This window comes from Vipera berus, assembly GCF_964194415.1.
Source record: "Vipera berus genome assembly, chromosome: 5".
Classification (NCBI taxonomy): domain Eukaryota; kingdom Metazoa; phylum Chordata; class Lepidosauria; order Squamata; family Viperidae; genus Vipera; species Vipera berus.
In genome coordinates, this window is record NC_138207.1 from 44,207,087 (window position 1) to 44,224,112 (window position 17,026).

The following is a 17,026-nucleotide window of genomic DNA, read 5'->3' on the forward strand; positions in this document are numbered from 1 at the left end:
ATGTGGAATAAAAATGTATAAATACAATTTGTTATAAGTCTTGTATTGCTGCATTAATAATTTTTGCTGTGAAATGGAAAGATGCATTACAATAGCTAACTAACTACCTGTTTATTTATTAATTGATTATTCATAATCAGTTTTATATGGCTGCCCATCTCAAATACTTGATTCTAGGCAATGATGTTGGTTTCCTTACAAATAGCACAACTGAATTCTATTGTAGTCCACTATGTGACATCTAATATTAGATCAGTAATATATTAAAAGTGCCACATTCCCAAAGTGAATTCACAAAATTGCATGATTAATTCAGTGACACCAAATGCAGAATAATGTTGCATTTAAAAAGACAGAGAAAAGATACAGAATGCTAGGAACATCTCTGGGAGAATTCCTACATTTTTCATATAAGGGACATCTATTTTTTTTCTGGATCTCATAATACACACACACTATCAAGGTCTTTAGTATTCAGTATAACGATCACACACACACACACACACACACACACACACACACACACACACACACACACACAAAGACAATTCTACAAAAGTTCCATCTAGATAGGCCCAGTCCGTCTGCTTAAATATTTAGAAGTTAGCTTGTCCTTTTCAAAAGTTAAATGGTACCCCAAAGTCTTTTCCAACAGTAATCAGGGATCATTTGATTTCAGTAGGTTTTGCTCATTTTTTTGGTCCCTTCACATTTCTTAGGCCATCTTCTTAATGTAGGTTTTCAGTCTATATTACATGTTATTTCTAAGGCATTTCATCTACTAAAATTTGTATTAACATTTGCTTTATCATAAATATCAGAAAATCATAACCTTTGAATTCGTTACAAGAATATCATCCTTGATATGTTCCACTGTTAAAATTAGATTAGCTGTATGTTATTTTAGCAAGATTACTTGAGTAACTAGTCCAAAACAAAGATTTTATACTAATTTGCTGTTACTTTTAAACAAGATTATATTAAATGTTAGGATCTGATCATTATATTGAGGGCAGCTTAAGGTTTAGGACTGCATTGAAAAGATACGCTGCAATTTTTTAACCCTCATTAGAAACAGAGTTTCTTCTTTAATGAGGTATTTAATGTTGTCCTAAAGTTCAAAGAAAAAATAATGCTGGAAGACTTGAGCATTGTTATAAGATTTCTATAAACTGCAGGAGTGGGCAAAGATTAGAACAGATGGCTAAGGTTTAGATGAGATGGATTTTTCCTGGTGCGGCCCCAAAGTGGTGGTGGTGGGGAAGCCTTTTTGACAGAAAATTGGTTGTGGTGGGGGAAAAAAATAAAATTGGAGAGAAGTAGAATTCCATTTTTGGGGGGAATTTGATATGACTTAAAGATTCAAAGTCAATGATCTTTATAAAGCTTTAACGATGGTGGGGAAAAATTAGATAATGATGGCTTGTTCAGCATCCCTCATTAATGCCTGTATCATTTCAAGGTGCAGGGGAAACTTTGAAAAAGACAAGAACAACCTTTCATGCACAGTGGTGCCAGTCCATTGAGTGTCTTAAAAGATCTTGTCTTTTGGAGAAATAGCATAGCAGCTGTTCATAATAGCCTCATGAGCTCTCACCAATCCCAAAAGTCAGACTCATCCATGAAACTAAATGTAATGACTGATTCAAGGGCTGAGAGTGGCTGCCCTCTGGCTATCTTCCTGAGTTCTTCTGCACCATTTCTCGCTTTAATTCTATCTTCATAAGATATTCTACACTACCGTACATATGTTGCTTTTTCTTATGGGTTGATTTCCATAAGCTGGTTTGAGATGTATCTGTTTTTATTTGTATATCAGCCACGTATCGCTTCTAAACAGTATATATCAAGAAGCTATTAGGCTTCTATTTCTTCCATTACAGCAGGGAACACATTTGGACTTAGGTAATGGTAGCATTGGTATTATAAGGATAAAATGGAAAGATATTGTGTGTCTGGGACATGGGAGATGAACGGTTGAAGATGGTAATTGTGTTGAACTTGGACTCTGGGGCAGTTCATCTTGGGAGCCATTCATCTAAGCTACACAATAAAGTAAGGATAAATTACTAGGAAACATATAAGTGCTGCAAATCATTCAAGATGAAAGCTTTGTACAGTAGCCATTAGCAAGAAGCTGAACCACTTGTGAACTTAAACTTAATCTTTATGAAACCCATAGCTGGAGGATTTAAGTATGTATTTGGAAAAAATGAATTATATTTGAATGTCCTTCTTAGTCTCTCAAATTCCTAAACACTCATCTGCATGATTATGGTGGTGCCACAGTGGTTAGAATGCTGCACTGAAGGCTACTTCTGCTGACTGCCGATTGTCAATAGTTTGGCAGTTCAGTCTCACTGGCTTAAGGTTGACTCAGCCTTCCATTCTTCTGAGGTTGGTAAAATGAGGACCCAGATTATTGGGGACTATATGCTGACTCTGTAAACCACTTAGAAGTGGTATATAAGTGCTATTGCTATTAGTAAATTTGTTGACAAACACTGTTTAATACATTTACCTTCTGATTCACCCTAAATATTGATTCTGTTCATCTGAGGCTATGAAGGCATCAGTATGTTAAATGCTTAGAGCTTTTGGTTTGATTTGGAAAGCTGTTGTCAAAATACATGGTGTTCTGTTGACAATAATCAGCAAAGAAAAGTTATGGCCAGTGCATAGAAAAGACAATAAATCTTCTGAAAACGTTATTTTATTTAGGCTTGGAACAGCTGTAAGGATAGACTATATAGATATGATGAAAAAGTCCCAGAGAAGCCTCACAGGACATCTATCCTCCTAGAACAGGGGTAGGTAACCTTGGCTCTTTTATGACTCGTGGACTACAACTCCCAGCTGGCTCAGGAATTCTGGGAGTTGAAGTCCACGAGTCATAAAAGAGCCAAGGTTGCCTACCCCTGTCCTAGAACAAAGCTGTACCATTGGAGAATCCTGAAAGTTGCATATATAGTTCCTAGAGCAGGATTTGTTACATTTTTCAAAACTGTGGCACCAAACCATAAATGTGGTACACCTGTGACAGTTCATTTTATAAAAGAAATACTGAAAACATGTAGCATTCTTTCTTTGCCATTAGATTTAATATACTTATTATATTTTTATTTAGTGTTGGAAAAACACAAAGATAAAAATAGATGCATTGTCAGAGAAAATAAAAAACACACAAAGAAAGTGTGGTTTTAAGAATGAAAAAATGCAACAAAAAGGAAATGGGTATAATGCAACATTACAGCTGTAAATAGTTACAAGTCTATATATACTTATTTAATTATTTTATTTTATTATCCAGTACATTTTTATTTCTACTACACTTATATGACATATTTTAACCTACTGTATTTTGTATAAATAACTCCCATACTTTATCTTATTTGTCCATACAAAGTCTACATCTATAGGCATCCTGCTCACAAGTGGTAAATGTAATCAGGTCTGACAGCCTATTGCAGAGGTGTCAAACTCAATTTCATTGAGGGCCGCATCAGCATTGCAGTTGCCCTCAAGGGGCCAGGTGGGTATGGCCAGGGTGGGCGTGGCCTACTGGGTAGGCGTGGCTAGAGTGCGTATGGCCTACTGGGTGGGCGTGGCCAGCTCTACATTGTTCGCATCAAGGGTGCCTATGAGGGCCTGGGCAGGAGTGGGACAGATCTGAGGGTCTCTGGCAGAAGAAGGGTCTCTGGGCCAGGGCCAAGGCAGTGGGGGCCATTCCCTCACTGTTTTCAGGATGGCTTCACGGGCCGCATGAAACTACTTCGTGGGACGGATCCGACCCCCGGGCCTTGTGTTTGACATGTCTGGCCTATTGAATAAATTGGGCCATACATTCATCTTTCCAGTGCTGTAATATCAGTCTTTGGGCTATGGCAAGGGCACAGAGACTCCGTTTACATTACACACTTATTATAAATTTTAATAAGATATGAGTTTGCATTTGTTGACATATTTAATCCATCTCTGAAGTATAAAATTAGTTAAATTGAGCCTATTATTATATTTGGTATTGATTCCACTAATTTAAGATACGCTGAAGGAAAAGGTAGGAATTTTGATGCTTTTTCTCCTAAAACACACGTTCTCTGTGAACTTTATTTAAAAAGTCTTTTAATGATGGTTCTTTTTCTTTTTGTTGCTTCAGTATGACGTATGAGGCACTATCTTCCATCGCTTCCTTTTCATTCATAAGATTTTTTTAAAAAAATACCGGAATATTTTCTTGGAACTTGGAGTCAGTGGAACATCTTCAAGTTAGAGAACATAATTCAGGGAAGATAGTTTAAGAAAGACTGCCTTGGAAATCTGCATTAATTATTTCCATTTAATTCTAATAAAATATAAATGAAATAAAAAACAGGTATTTTTTTGGCTACTGCTAACAATGTTTGATTCCCCAGCATGCTCTTCCAAGGCCCCAAAAGTACATGGATATTATGAACTGGATTGTACAAAGCAAAAGCAAAAAGCTTTAAAGGAAAATTTTCCTTGGAGCATAATGGTCCCTAAATCAAGTATTACAATTTAAAAAGAAAGAGAAGCCAAATCTTAACATGTTTTGAGTTGGAGAAAAGGGAAAGCCACAGCATTGCCAGATAGATCGTTGGTTTCTTGCAGGTAATTTTAGCACGAACCAGGGATCCTGACCAGGACTCAGCAATAAAATGCAGAGCTGAGTTTACATGGCTACTCGCATTTCTAGGTTAGGACTCAACAGAAGTCTCACAGACACTGTTCAGCAGGGCCAGAATCTTTATTGCAGACAAGTAGAAATAACACAAAACAGTTGATTGCCTGCTGCCAGTGTAAAAGTGCAAGTGCCTCTTCATACCCATGGTGGTCCAATCTGTAGCCTTTTCTTCCTATTCTTCCCATAAATTAATAACCACTTTTCATAGCACTTGGTGGCCTTAAAATAGTGTAGTTGCTGAGTGTTTCCCAGCAATTCTTTTCTTTCTGCTAATAGTGCTGAAAGTGAAGAGAATGAATGAGAGAGGATAAAAGGAACAACACAGAGTACTGTAAATGGATATGTAGTACTGTAATGCGTATATACAACAATGTCCAGCTCTTGAGCAGCAACCAGAATAGCTCTTAGGGGAAAATAGTGGCTTACCCTGGCATTCTATAGTCTTTCTTTCATAAAGAGTATGGCCAGCTTCATTAAATATGCAGGAGTTCTCAACTGAGGTTATTTTAATTTAGATCGATTACAAAAAATTAAAAGGAACAATAGAAAACAGTTGCAGAGTAGAGAGCAACTGCATAAGTAATGTATCAGATTAATATATAATATTCTTGCGTGTGAAAAGAATCAATTGCATATGTTCCTAAACAAACACAGAATTAATTATGTTACTAATAATAAATAACTTCAAATCAGATTAATTTTGTAGCATTAAGATCCACTGTCTTGCAAAGGCTGGCATTAAGTTACCAAGACCTTCAGGCATTTTATGTTTGCATTTTATGTGTGCATGTGCGTGTGTGTGAGCGCTTAATTGCAATTTTAGTATTTGGCCATTGTAATGGCCTGTTACAAGACTTTAAGTGTATTGTTATAATTTTTGTTTCAACAACAAAGCAATGTAAAGTATTTTAGCATTTGGCTGACCATCAATTTCTTTAATTTAGGAATTAAGTAGATTGTGCATGAAAGAAGTTGCAGAAGGGAAATCTACTTAGTTTTTTTACTTGGTAGGTTGACCTGAAGAAACTTCTCCTCCCCTTTCATTAGGCAGAGCTTCATGTCTGAGAAACAAGAGATCAACCTGTGAGTCTTACTCTTGAAATTCCAAAGTCTGTGTAGTGCTGGCTTGTGGAGCATGAGGGCAGCACTGCCAGCAATAATTTTCATATGTTTATAAACCAGATGATGTTATAAAATTATGGGATTTTCCACACTCATTTTCTATATATGATTTTGTTGAGCGTTTAAAGACACCTTTTTGTAAAGCGTGAAATCAGATCTTGAGTATTAAGAAACATGAAACAGGAACAACAACAAAACCATCTTATTTATAATATTCAAATAGTTCCTAACCAATGTTTTAATTAAATTAAAAGAATTCTTTGGGATTGTCTAATCCACTTCAGTAAGTAGGGACATGGAGAAAGAAATTGCCAATAGGAAAAGATTTATAATTTATCAGTTTTATTTGCTCTTTGAGGGTGTGACCTGTGATATAATCCAACACCCTCTAGAATGGCACCAAGCTGGTGTAAGGCTAAGTAAGCTATGAGACGCAATTGCAAGCTAGAAAATGGAGATATTGTTATACAAAAATAGGCAATTAATACAGCTCCCCACTCAAAACCTTGTGATTTCCTTGTGACTGCAATGTAATGTCTGCTGAAGTGCTGAAAGAAATAATTGGTATGTAAACAGGAAGACCTACTTTAAGTGAAACTAAGTTCTTGGGGACTACAGTATTTGGACACATCCACGCTATTTTCCTGGTAAAAAATATAGAAATAGTTTGCCATTGCTTTATTTTGAATATTTGCCTACTTCTGACCTTAATATACAGTGTGGCCATGGAATTTTCTGGAAGATTTCTCCTATTCAGCAATCAATCGAGTCTGACCATGATTAGGTTTTTCAGAATCAGTCAGGGTGGCTAGATATTGCTATCTGTTGTGCCAATTCTGTGTCTAGAATTGTGCGTTTTTGTGTGTGTGTGAGGAGTGGAGGTGGTTAGGGATTTATGTATATGTCTAATGCGGTGGCAAAGAGTCATCATTCTGTATTGCTGCATTACCTGAGCTTCATGGCTATATCCCCACCTAGGCTGATCTGGTAATCCCCTCTTTCAGCTACTGTAGTCACTATTTTCTTCTTAACCTGGAAAGAGCCAGGTTCTTTATTGTCAAACCTTCTGGTTCAGGAATTCAGTTGTGGCTGCTTTCTCAAGGAATCAAGTCATGGCTAATCTTTACTGCAAGCAGATTAATGGCTAAGTAAGACAACTGAACAGCACTGATTGACAGAGAAGTTCTCTTAATATATATATTGATTCAAACTACTCTACCCCTTTTCCTGCACAGCTCTCTAGCCAATTCAAATCTGGTTTTCCTGTTCTCAACTTCCCTCCTCTCCTTAGAAGCTACAGTGTTTCTGCATTCTTTCCCACAATAGTAGAAAATGCATTGTCTTCAGCTTCTCTTTCCCACAGACCTAACACCATCAACTCTCTACAGTCTATCTGCCCTCATCAACTATCAGGTTTTCTCCTCTGACCTCTTGTAACCAACTCTGTATTTACAAGCCCAAGCCCAACTCTTTTGCCACATAAACCAATGTCCCTGAAGCAAGGGCAGAAAGATAGCCACGAGAACCATCCCTGTTCACTTGGCTGTGCAACTCCTCCCAAACGGGAGCTACTGTTGGAACCAAATGCAGCTACCTATGTTGTATTGGATCAGAACCACTATTTGCATATAATACTTGTATTGAGGAGGATGTATTGCTCTCCATTAGGTTTCTGGGTACAATTAAAATGCTGTTATTGACTTACAAATGGGTTGATATCTGGGTTGTACTACAATTTGTTTCAAAAGGGGTGGAACTTGATCAGTACCAAATTGTAGACTTGGTTCAAGGGGAGATGCTGCATGTTCCCTTCTCCATGACAGATAGGGGGAAAGCAAGAGAGAAGTGTCTTTTTTGGGGGGAGGGGGAGGAGAGATGAAAACATTTATCATGGAACAGCTGTTCACTGGTGATCCTGTTGGTGCCTTTGTTCCTGAGCTTTGGAAAGAGCTTGAAAAAAAGAGTCCTTTAGAAAGACATTTGAGGTTTGGCATACATTCATTAATGGTCTATTTAGGTGTATTTATGTGTATATGTGTGTATGTTGTCTGTGTATTCATATTACTTCTCCAAAGCACCTGAAGGCAAGACAAAAAGCAACAGATGGAAACTATCAAAGATAGAAGCAGCCTAGAATTAAGGAGAAATTTCTTGACATTTAGAACAATTAATCAGTGGAACAACCTGCCTCCAGAAACTGTGAATGCTCCAACACTGGAAGTTTTTAAGAAGAGACTGGACAGCCATTTGTCTGAAATGGTATAGGGTTTTCTGCCTGAGCAGGAGTTGGAAAAGATCACTTCCAAGGTCACTTCCAACATCATCATCATAACAACTACTACTACTACTACTTCTACTACTATTTGACATTGGATGTATATAGCTCTATTTTATTGTTATACTGATCTGTTGTTAATTATTATTGTGCTTGTTACTTTAAATATATATCATCATAAGTTCTTTTGAAATAGGGCAGTTACAAATATGGTAAGCAAATAAAGGAACAAACAAACAAAAACATCCCCTGAGGCTGTGCTGTAGAATCAGCACATTATTGCTCAGGTGCTTCGGATTTTCCTCCTTCAGGAGTCTGGATGTCATGGATATCCAGCCCCTGTGATTGGGGGACCTGGGAATTTGAAGAATTGTGCCCAGAAGTGATGGCAAAGGTGATATGCATGACATTAGTCATTGCTTCCTAGGAGCAATCAGTGTCAAAAGAGCCTTTCCAATAGATGAAAAGCTCTTGTCTACTCCAGCAATGTCAAGAAGCCAAAGTGTGCTCCATCTCAAACTTTCCTCTTTTTTTCCTCCACAGGGACTAAAGGGAATGATGGGACAAAAAGGAGTGAGGGACTGTCCAGCTGGTCACTCCAGGAACAGTAAGAAAAGATGAAATAATGGGGTGGATTTGTTTTAGGGGGCAGGGAATTGCAAATTATAGGCCACAGGATTGCTCTGGACCACAATAAGAAAAGTCCTAATAGGTTTGGCATCTAGCTCCTTGGACAGCCATATAGAATGAACAGAGTTTGTGACAGTCCAAAGTCTTGAATCACAAAGTTGGGTATGTTGTCTCTCTAATAGCTGCTGCTGGACCTGAAAGGCAATCTTAATTCTGGGTAATGTTAAAAATATCATTGCTCCATTTGACCAAAGAGAACTAGTGTGGATGGAAAGCTCAGGGGAGGAAGAAACTGTGTATTACAGCACAATTGGTCCAAGGCCATATCAGGGTCACTTGTCTGCACAGTGAAACAGAAGTAGAGGTCAGGATAGGGAGGATGGGCTGGAAAGTAAGCTGATCATAAACAACGTTAGTACTTTTCTTTCTTGGGAAGATGATTAAGGCCTAATTCTCATGTCTTTCTAATCAAAACACCAAGAAGCCTCACTTAATGTATGTGTGTCCCAAGATATAAACCCTGAGTCTCATTCTTCTGCTCTTTGGTAATGGACAGCTTGATTTCTTTATGAAAACTACTTTGTTCATTGTATATTGAGAGGAATAATAATTATCAGTATAGTAAATAGATGTGGAATGCTTCTCCTTCATCAAAGAAGCAGCTTCTAGCCTCATAAACCAGGAGAAAATGAAAGTTTTGCTATACTAAATTGTTTGTATATAGGAGACTCATTTGAAAGTTGGACTTTCTCTGGAATTCTTGGACTATAACCTCAATCTTCCCTCTAATCAAATCAAGTATACTTTATTAGGGTCTTGGACCAAAATGCAACATGAGATACAAACAATTAAAATGAAAGAACATGATAATACCTAAAATTTAAGCCATAACACATAGTTCAAATCAAACCTTTATGATGTTCATAGACTGGCATAGGGAAGGTTGGGTACAGTCATTAGAAAACCATAAAGAATACATCAAGAGTAAAAAAATAAAAAAACTACATCAAGGTACAAAAGCAAATGAACTAGGTGCTCATTAAATCTAGTATTCAGCATGTATCATCATCTTAGGAATATTGAGCACTGCTGCCTGGAACCTGGCAACACTGTATGTTATTGCAGGGTTGCTATTAGGGTGGTATAGAATTGTCCTGTGCATTTTGACTATTTATGTAGTATATGGTTCACAGGCTCCAAGATGCAAGCAGATCAAGTCTCACTGCACCTGCAGATTCAGCAACCACTGAATTAAATGCTGACACCCTCTCAGGTTTCTCTCGGCCATCACTCATCACTCTTTAGCCAACACAGGTACTAAGAAGCAGGAAGATGCACACTCCCAGCCTATGAATCCTGCACCTGTAAAAATAACTGCCTTGTGAGTAAGCAGCAAGACCACAATCATGCAAACAGCCCTAGTACCTCATTATTGGCAGCTGCTGAGCAAAAAAAAAAAAAGCTGCAGCTGTGCATGCTCGACAAGGAAGAAAAAACAAACTGGAAGCCACTTTGGTATCTGGCTCTGTACTTTGTGGATTCTTGCTCTGGACTCCTGTTACATTTCCAACCTTGGCAATTCCTAACCAAGTCTCTGGGCTCCTCGGCACTTTTCAAGACATGGAGTGTTTTGTGATTACAGATTGACTGATCCAGCTTATGTCTTTCCAGCCTCCAATAAGCTGTCACACACACATGCACATTCTTTCTTCTGCTTCACACTGGGTTTCTACCACCTTTCCCACCATCTGCTGCTGTTTCTCCAGCTAAGCTTTCCTGATGCCTTCACAAGCCTTGCTGCAAATGCACTGCTTCAACCACCCATATCAACATTTTCTTATTAGCCTCCCCTTATTTTACCATCTTGCTACATTTTTCTTACCAAACCCCTTCCACAGTATTTTCTCCCCTACCTCTACATGTCTTATCTCCAAGTGCCCACATTGTGTCCACATCTTGCTTGCCAGTTGCATGGGCATTTACCTCCTTTGCTGAAGCCAGAACATGAAAACTAGGATAACACAATGTTTTAATGAGTTCTTATCACCAAATAGTAGAATTTTGCAACTATATAGGATTATATATATTAGGCTCTTTATCTGCCAATAATTTACGATAATCTGAGCTGAATTAATATCTGAATATCAGAGTCAAAATCACATCACAAGAGAACATGTCCTATTATGACAACCTCCCCTGTTCTGAAAGCTAGTTTTATATACATTTACTTTAAATGTGAGGAAGGGAGAGCATTGAAATGGCCTCTGGTAAATGTCCAGGAATATTTAGAATAAGTAAGAGTCATAGATAGTCTATGAGAGAATGTCTCTGGAGAATTCTTGAGGACCAATAAATCCTTGTAACATAACTGAGGTCACTCTGAATTTCTGTATTATTAAGTCCACTGCTTAATGACCTTCTTAGCTTTTTCAGTACAAGAATGCAACAGAAGTTCATGGGAAAGGCCACAGAATAGCAATTTCCTTGTGATGTTTTCCTACTAAGTAGATCTATATCTATCAGATATTATTTGAGGAAGCAGCTCAGTTGGAGGTAGAATCAAATTAGGGTTTAGCCAAGTGAATTTTACTGCCTGTCAGAGTTTAGCTACTATTCTTAAAAATGCAACCTCAAGACTCAGTTCTAGGTGTCCAGAGTAACCAATTTAAACATCTGACTGCATTTATTTTAAAATATAAGGAGCTAACGTTGGAAAAATGGTCCACGTACCACATAAAAGCCATGTAACTGTTTTTGCAGAAAATAGCAGCTGAAATAAAATTTTCTCTTTGTGTGTGATGAAATCTTAAAATTGCTGCAGTAGTCCTTTTGTTCAGAGGCAAAATTAACTAGAGCTACTTTATTTTCTAGAAAACAATTCCTGGATATTTAAAGCACTTACCTTGTTTTATGACCCAATTGTCTATTACCACCTGTGAAGTTCATGTTGTTGGAGAAGACTGTCACTTTGGGGGTTTCTTGTGATTTATAACCAGTTGCTTCTCCTTGCTGTGATAGGCAAGGGGCTTAAGAGCTCTCCTGAGAGCAACTTGAATTAGAACCAACTTGATTAAATACTTTTAATCAGAGACTGAAGATTCTTGTACTTTAGATTAACTGTTGGGGGGGGGCAGTCTGACATCCATTCCTCATAATGGGCTTGCTGTGCATGGTCTGAGTTTATCATACAGAGTAAGAATGTCCATCTCTTATTCTTTTGTAGTCAGTTTCTATTTTTCATCTACTTATTTATTGATATGGCCACTCAACTCACACATAGGTGACTCTAGGAAGCTTACAACATTAAAAATCTATGCTATAATTCACACACACACACACACACACACACACACCACAATGGCAGAAGCGACACAATCAAATCAACCACTTGATTGGCTGCATTCACGGTCTCAAATCTCAGAGTTCTGATTTATTTGGTCTTGTCTATCGGAACCTTGACACATGCATTGGTATTTACTCAAGAATGGAGGGAAGGTGATAAAATTAACCAGATCAGAGAAAAGGTATTTTCTAAACTTTAAATACTTCTTTCACATACTTTGTTGTAACAGACCACTTGCAGCCCATATTTTATGTTAGCCTGGTTGCATTTTCACAAAATGGTTATGTCTAGTCTCAAGGTCCTCTTCTTGCAAGTTCCAGCTTTCATAGTTATTGAGTTTAACAGTCTGAAATCACATACTACAAAAATATAATATATGGATGCATCAGCAAAGAAGAAGGACAGGTAATTTTTTCTGTAAGTTGTCATCAACAAATTCTTTGAGACTAACTCAGTCAAAATACTAGGGGATGTGTGAGTATTATCTGGAATTACATTAATGGTGCAGTGGCAAGATTTCTGGCCTCCTCCCAAAGGTTTACAAGAACCTGGCCAGTAGGTTGAGAGTCTCACTTTGGAGGGTTGACAACCATGGGTCTGATTACTTGCAATCTGTGCATGTGATAACAGGAATTGCAGTGATGGCTTCACAGTCCCAGTAAATGTGAGGCAGTAGCATTTAAAATTTGTCATACCTGGAAGGGGCGCATCAAATGGTGCTCAGACAGCTAGGATTCCACTTATTCATGCTTCTGTCATGATAGTTTATGAGGGAGCAGTTGATTCAACAGTCAGAGGAGCTCAAGTACTGACATGTTTTTTGTTTTGTTTTATGGTGTTGTAGGGAGATTGGATAAGAGAGATTCTGGTGGTTCTAGTATATATGGACATCTTCCTCAAAGTCCCTTCTTGTAGACCCAGTTGAGACAAGAAAGGTCTTGAACCGTCAGCCTGGCTTTAAAATTCTTTGCTTAAGAAGATTAAAAACTTTAGCTAAGTATTAAATCAGCCATTTTAATTTCCTTGAAATTTTAACTAATTTAATTTTACTGGTCTTATTAATCTTGTGCCACAATGTAAAATTGAGGATTACCAGATATTGTTATTTTTTTAGATTACTTCCCTCAGTTCCATAGCAAGGTATTATTGGAACTATACAGCCACTTGAGAACTCTTGATGGCGAAGGTACATGCTTCAACTAGAATTAGCAAAGGAGGCTCTCAGAGAGATAAGGTACGCTAAAGAGCAAATAAAGTGGCAGGGTGTACACCTCACCCAAAGCTGAAAAGAGTAAAGGTAGAAACATCCAGGAAAAAGTATTGCAAAGAAATGGTTGCACACATCTTATGGCAGCAGATGTTCCCAGCAGATGTAAATGGTAGCAACTCAGACAAAAAAAACAAACCCTGAACAATGCTTGGCAGGCCTCCACTTCCACAGATTCTGTAGCCATACAAAAGCTTTAGTGGGAGAAATTTACAACTATCCATTGGGTGGGACAATGTGCTCCTAAATGCGGTGTTTACTTGTTTTTCCCTTTCCTTTGTAGAAAGTGAAAGGCATTCAGATGGAAAGCAGACATGTTGTCCTTTGTACACTTCTGACAGGAGAACATGCCTGTGGAAGAAGAAAAATAAAATCAAAAGCAAAGGGGCAAAGGCAACATTTCTTGCTTTTGAAATGGAGATGATACAGAAAATGCTGAATGACCATTTCTAAAATGGGAGAACATAAACATGTGGAAGGAATTAACTTTTCTGGTAGCTCCTGCTTCAAACTTTTATTTCCTATATTCAATTTATGATGTGCTTGTAATTTTCATTTCTGCATTTTGCCTTTTTTTTACTTTGTCCTCCAGTGTCTCATACTGAAACATGGCAAAAATTTCACAGAATCTGGCTTAAAAAATACAGTTGGCATTTTGTAATAATTTTTAAATACTTTTGATAAAGAAAGACAAGAAAATTGCCTTTCATAAAAATGCTATTCAGCCTTTCTTTTTGATGCTAGTTGGATTTGCCTATTATGCCAAGTAATGGTTTGTTTGATTATAGTTTGTTAAATAAATAGTCGAATTTTTAACATGCTAAACCAAAACTAAACAGACTCAATTGCTGTCTTCCCAGCTATGAAGTGGCTATGAAATGTTCAGATGTATTAAAACATGCCTGGAATTCCACGATAGCAATGGTGAACTGAAGATGGCTCCATTTCCAGTGGTGCTGACAACCACAGAAGAATAAGGATCCAGCAAATGGATGGGCATCTCAAAATTCTTCTTTGGATGAGATGCTCTGTATAGAGGGTCCCATCAAGGAGACTGTAAAATAGTGGTCTCTGGCTTTAAATTTCCCATAGCTAAGGGACAGTCAGCTTTGCCCAAGCTGTGGTTTGGAACCCTCAAATATACGTTAGATTCACCCACTTACTCTCTTAATTACTTCAGGAAATTGCTTGTTAATTGCTTTTTGGATATTAAGAATCTTGAGAATGAGATGTTTCCTCATACTAGATATTTTTTTCTTCAATCCACAGTGAAAGAAATTTCATGCAAGTTTAAGAATTTAAATTTTTCTTCTGAAATATACAGCAGAGAGCTGATTGAAACATTGATTTCTGAAACTTATAAACGGACTAAAGGGACAGATGAATTGGAATTAATATTATGAAATTATTTATAATTAAAATCCTATTATATATATAATAGGATATATATATAATAGGATATATATATATATATATATATATATATATATATATATATATATATATATATATATATATATATATATATATATGTAAATTTTAAATTGCTAACAAAGAATTATATATATATATATATGAAGACTTTGAATCTAAAGGTAAACATTATGGGAAAATGTTGTGGATTAGAGAAAAATATGAAAAGAGACTTTGAAGGCTGGACATTAGATTTTAATTAAAGATTTTAATTAAAGGAGAAGAGACCACCTAATTCAGGATGGAAACAATATTTCATTTTTGGAAGAATTTGCAGATATTTGAGAATAATGCCCTCAGAGATCTCTTAAGATTGTCCACTCCATAAAAATGGGTTTAAAAGAGGAGATAGAATGCAAGTGAGAATCAGACTGGTTATTCACCACTGTTGCAGACTGGTTTTGATTTAGGATTTAAAAGTGATGTTACAAGAATGATATGGAAAAATGATGCAACACTGGATATACAAATGAAACTGGTTGATGTCTTAATAATTAAAAGGGACACATGAATAATACATCAGAAGAATGACTTGGAAAACTTTCTTATGTTGGAGTTACGAAAGAGATGTAATATGGTCATGAAGGACTTTCTAAGAAAAGACAAAAAGAAATCAGCAGTTGAGACACACATCAAAATTTTTAAAAGCAAAAAGAACAAAATGTAAAGGTGACTTATGTGATCAAAGTTAGTAGGTATGATTTTATTTCTAGTAGCTTTTAATGGGTATTTCTTCACCAGGTCTAAATGACAAGGCTTTAAGTATTGTTTATACATAAGATATGGAAAGAAGGATTGTTTTTTACATTTTCAGACAAAAGACTGTTATGGTGTTAAAAATAAAGGAAAGGATCATAAAGTGGGCTTATTTCATTAAGGATAAAATATAGACATTATTTCTGGTAGGAGTTGAATTTGTCGAAGGAGTTTCTGAGACAAGACAAAGAGAAAATGATAAGAAATCAACTTGTGGGATTTGAAGGGATTAAAGATAAAGATTCTTAATATTTTGTTCCTGGTAGCTCTTAATGCATTTTTTTAACTAGGTCTGAATAATAAGGCTTTAACCTTTATTTTATAAATAAGAGACCTTTGTTTATAAATAAGAGATAAGATATGGGAAAAAGAGATTTTTCATTGTAATTTTTTCATTGTAAGTTACTGTGCTAAAAGTAAAGAAAAGAATATGTAACTGATCTATTTGATTATAGTCAAAATATATATGCTGTTATTTCTGAGAAGGGATTTTTGTTGATTAGAACTAAATGACAAAGTGTCATAATTTGTTTATAGATAAGAGATGAGATATGGAAAGAAGACATCTTGTGCAGAAGTGTAAGAGAAGCAGATAAATTATTGAAATTATTTCTAATTCCCTTGAAGGGGAAAATAATATATAAATAAAATTTTTCCTTGCAGTTTTAATCTTTTCTTTTTACTTTTTTCTTAGTTTGTATTAGTTTTTTTATCCTTTTATTCTTAAACTTTAATGACATGTATTATATAAAAAGATGTACTAAAACATACCTGATTTCTTCTTGCTTCAAAATAATATATGGATCTCTCTAACTTAAGGTGCAGATGAAGTATTGGTATGAAAGCCAAGAATGGGAACTAGTGTGGGCATCAGAGGTGACCTATACCTACATTCTACAAGGTAATGACTCATTGTATTTTATTTTTATTTTAATGCTGATTAAACATGGACATTATAGTTGACAGTTTTTTCTGTGGTAGTGGGAGAGTGGGTTGATCATTGACTGAGCACCCAACTGGCATGTATGCATAATGAACTTGTCCACAGTTCAGAATTTTATATTTATGTTTTATGCTTTATATTTATGCTTATTCGAATCTTGATATTGATATACATGCTGATTTGTTTTTCCTCTGCCCTCATTGTACTTCCCAGAGTGAGCTCAAGGAGCATCATTCTTTCCTCTTAGGCATACTAATTCAATGACAGTATTAAATGAGGACTTTTGGCAAAATAAACTAGGCTCTGAAAAGAAAATCTCAGTAAAAATGTTAAGAGGACATATTGTAAAGATACATTATTTATAAGCCTGATTATCTTGCTATCAGATAGGCTTCCACAGAAATATCAAAAACAGTTTACATGATTAAATAGCAAAATTCTGCTTAAGACAGCTTGTGGTTTTAACAAGTAGATTAATAACTCATGTGATTTATCAGTTTGACAAGAATCCTGTA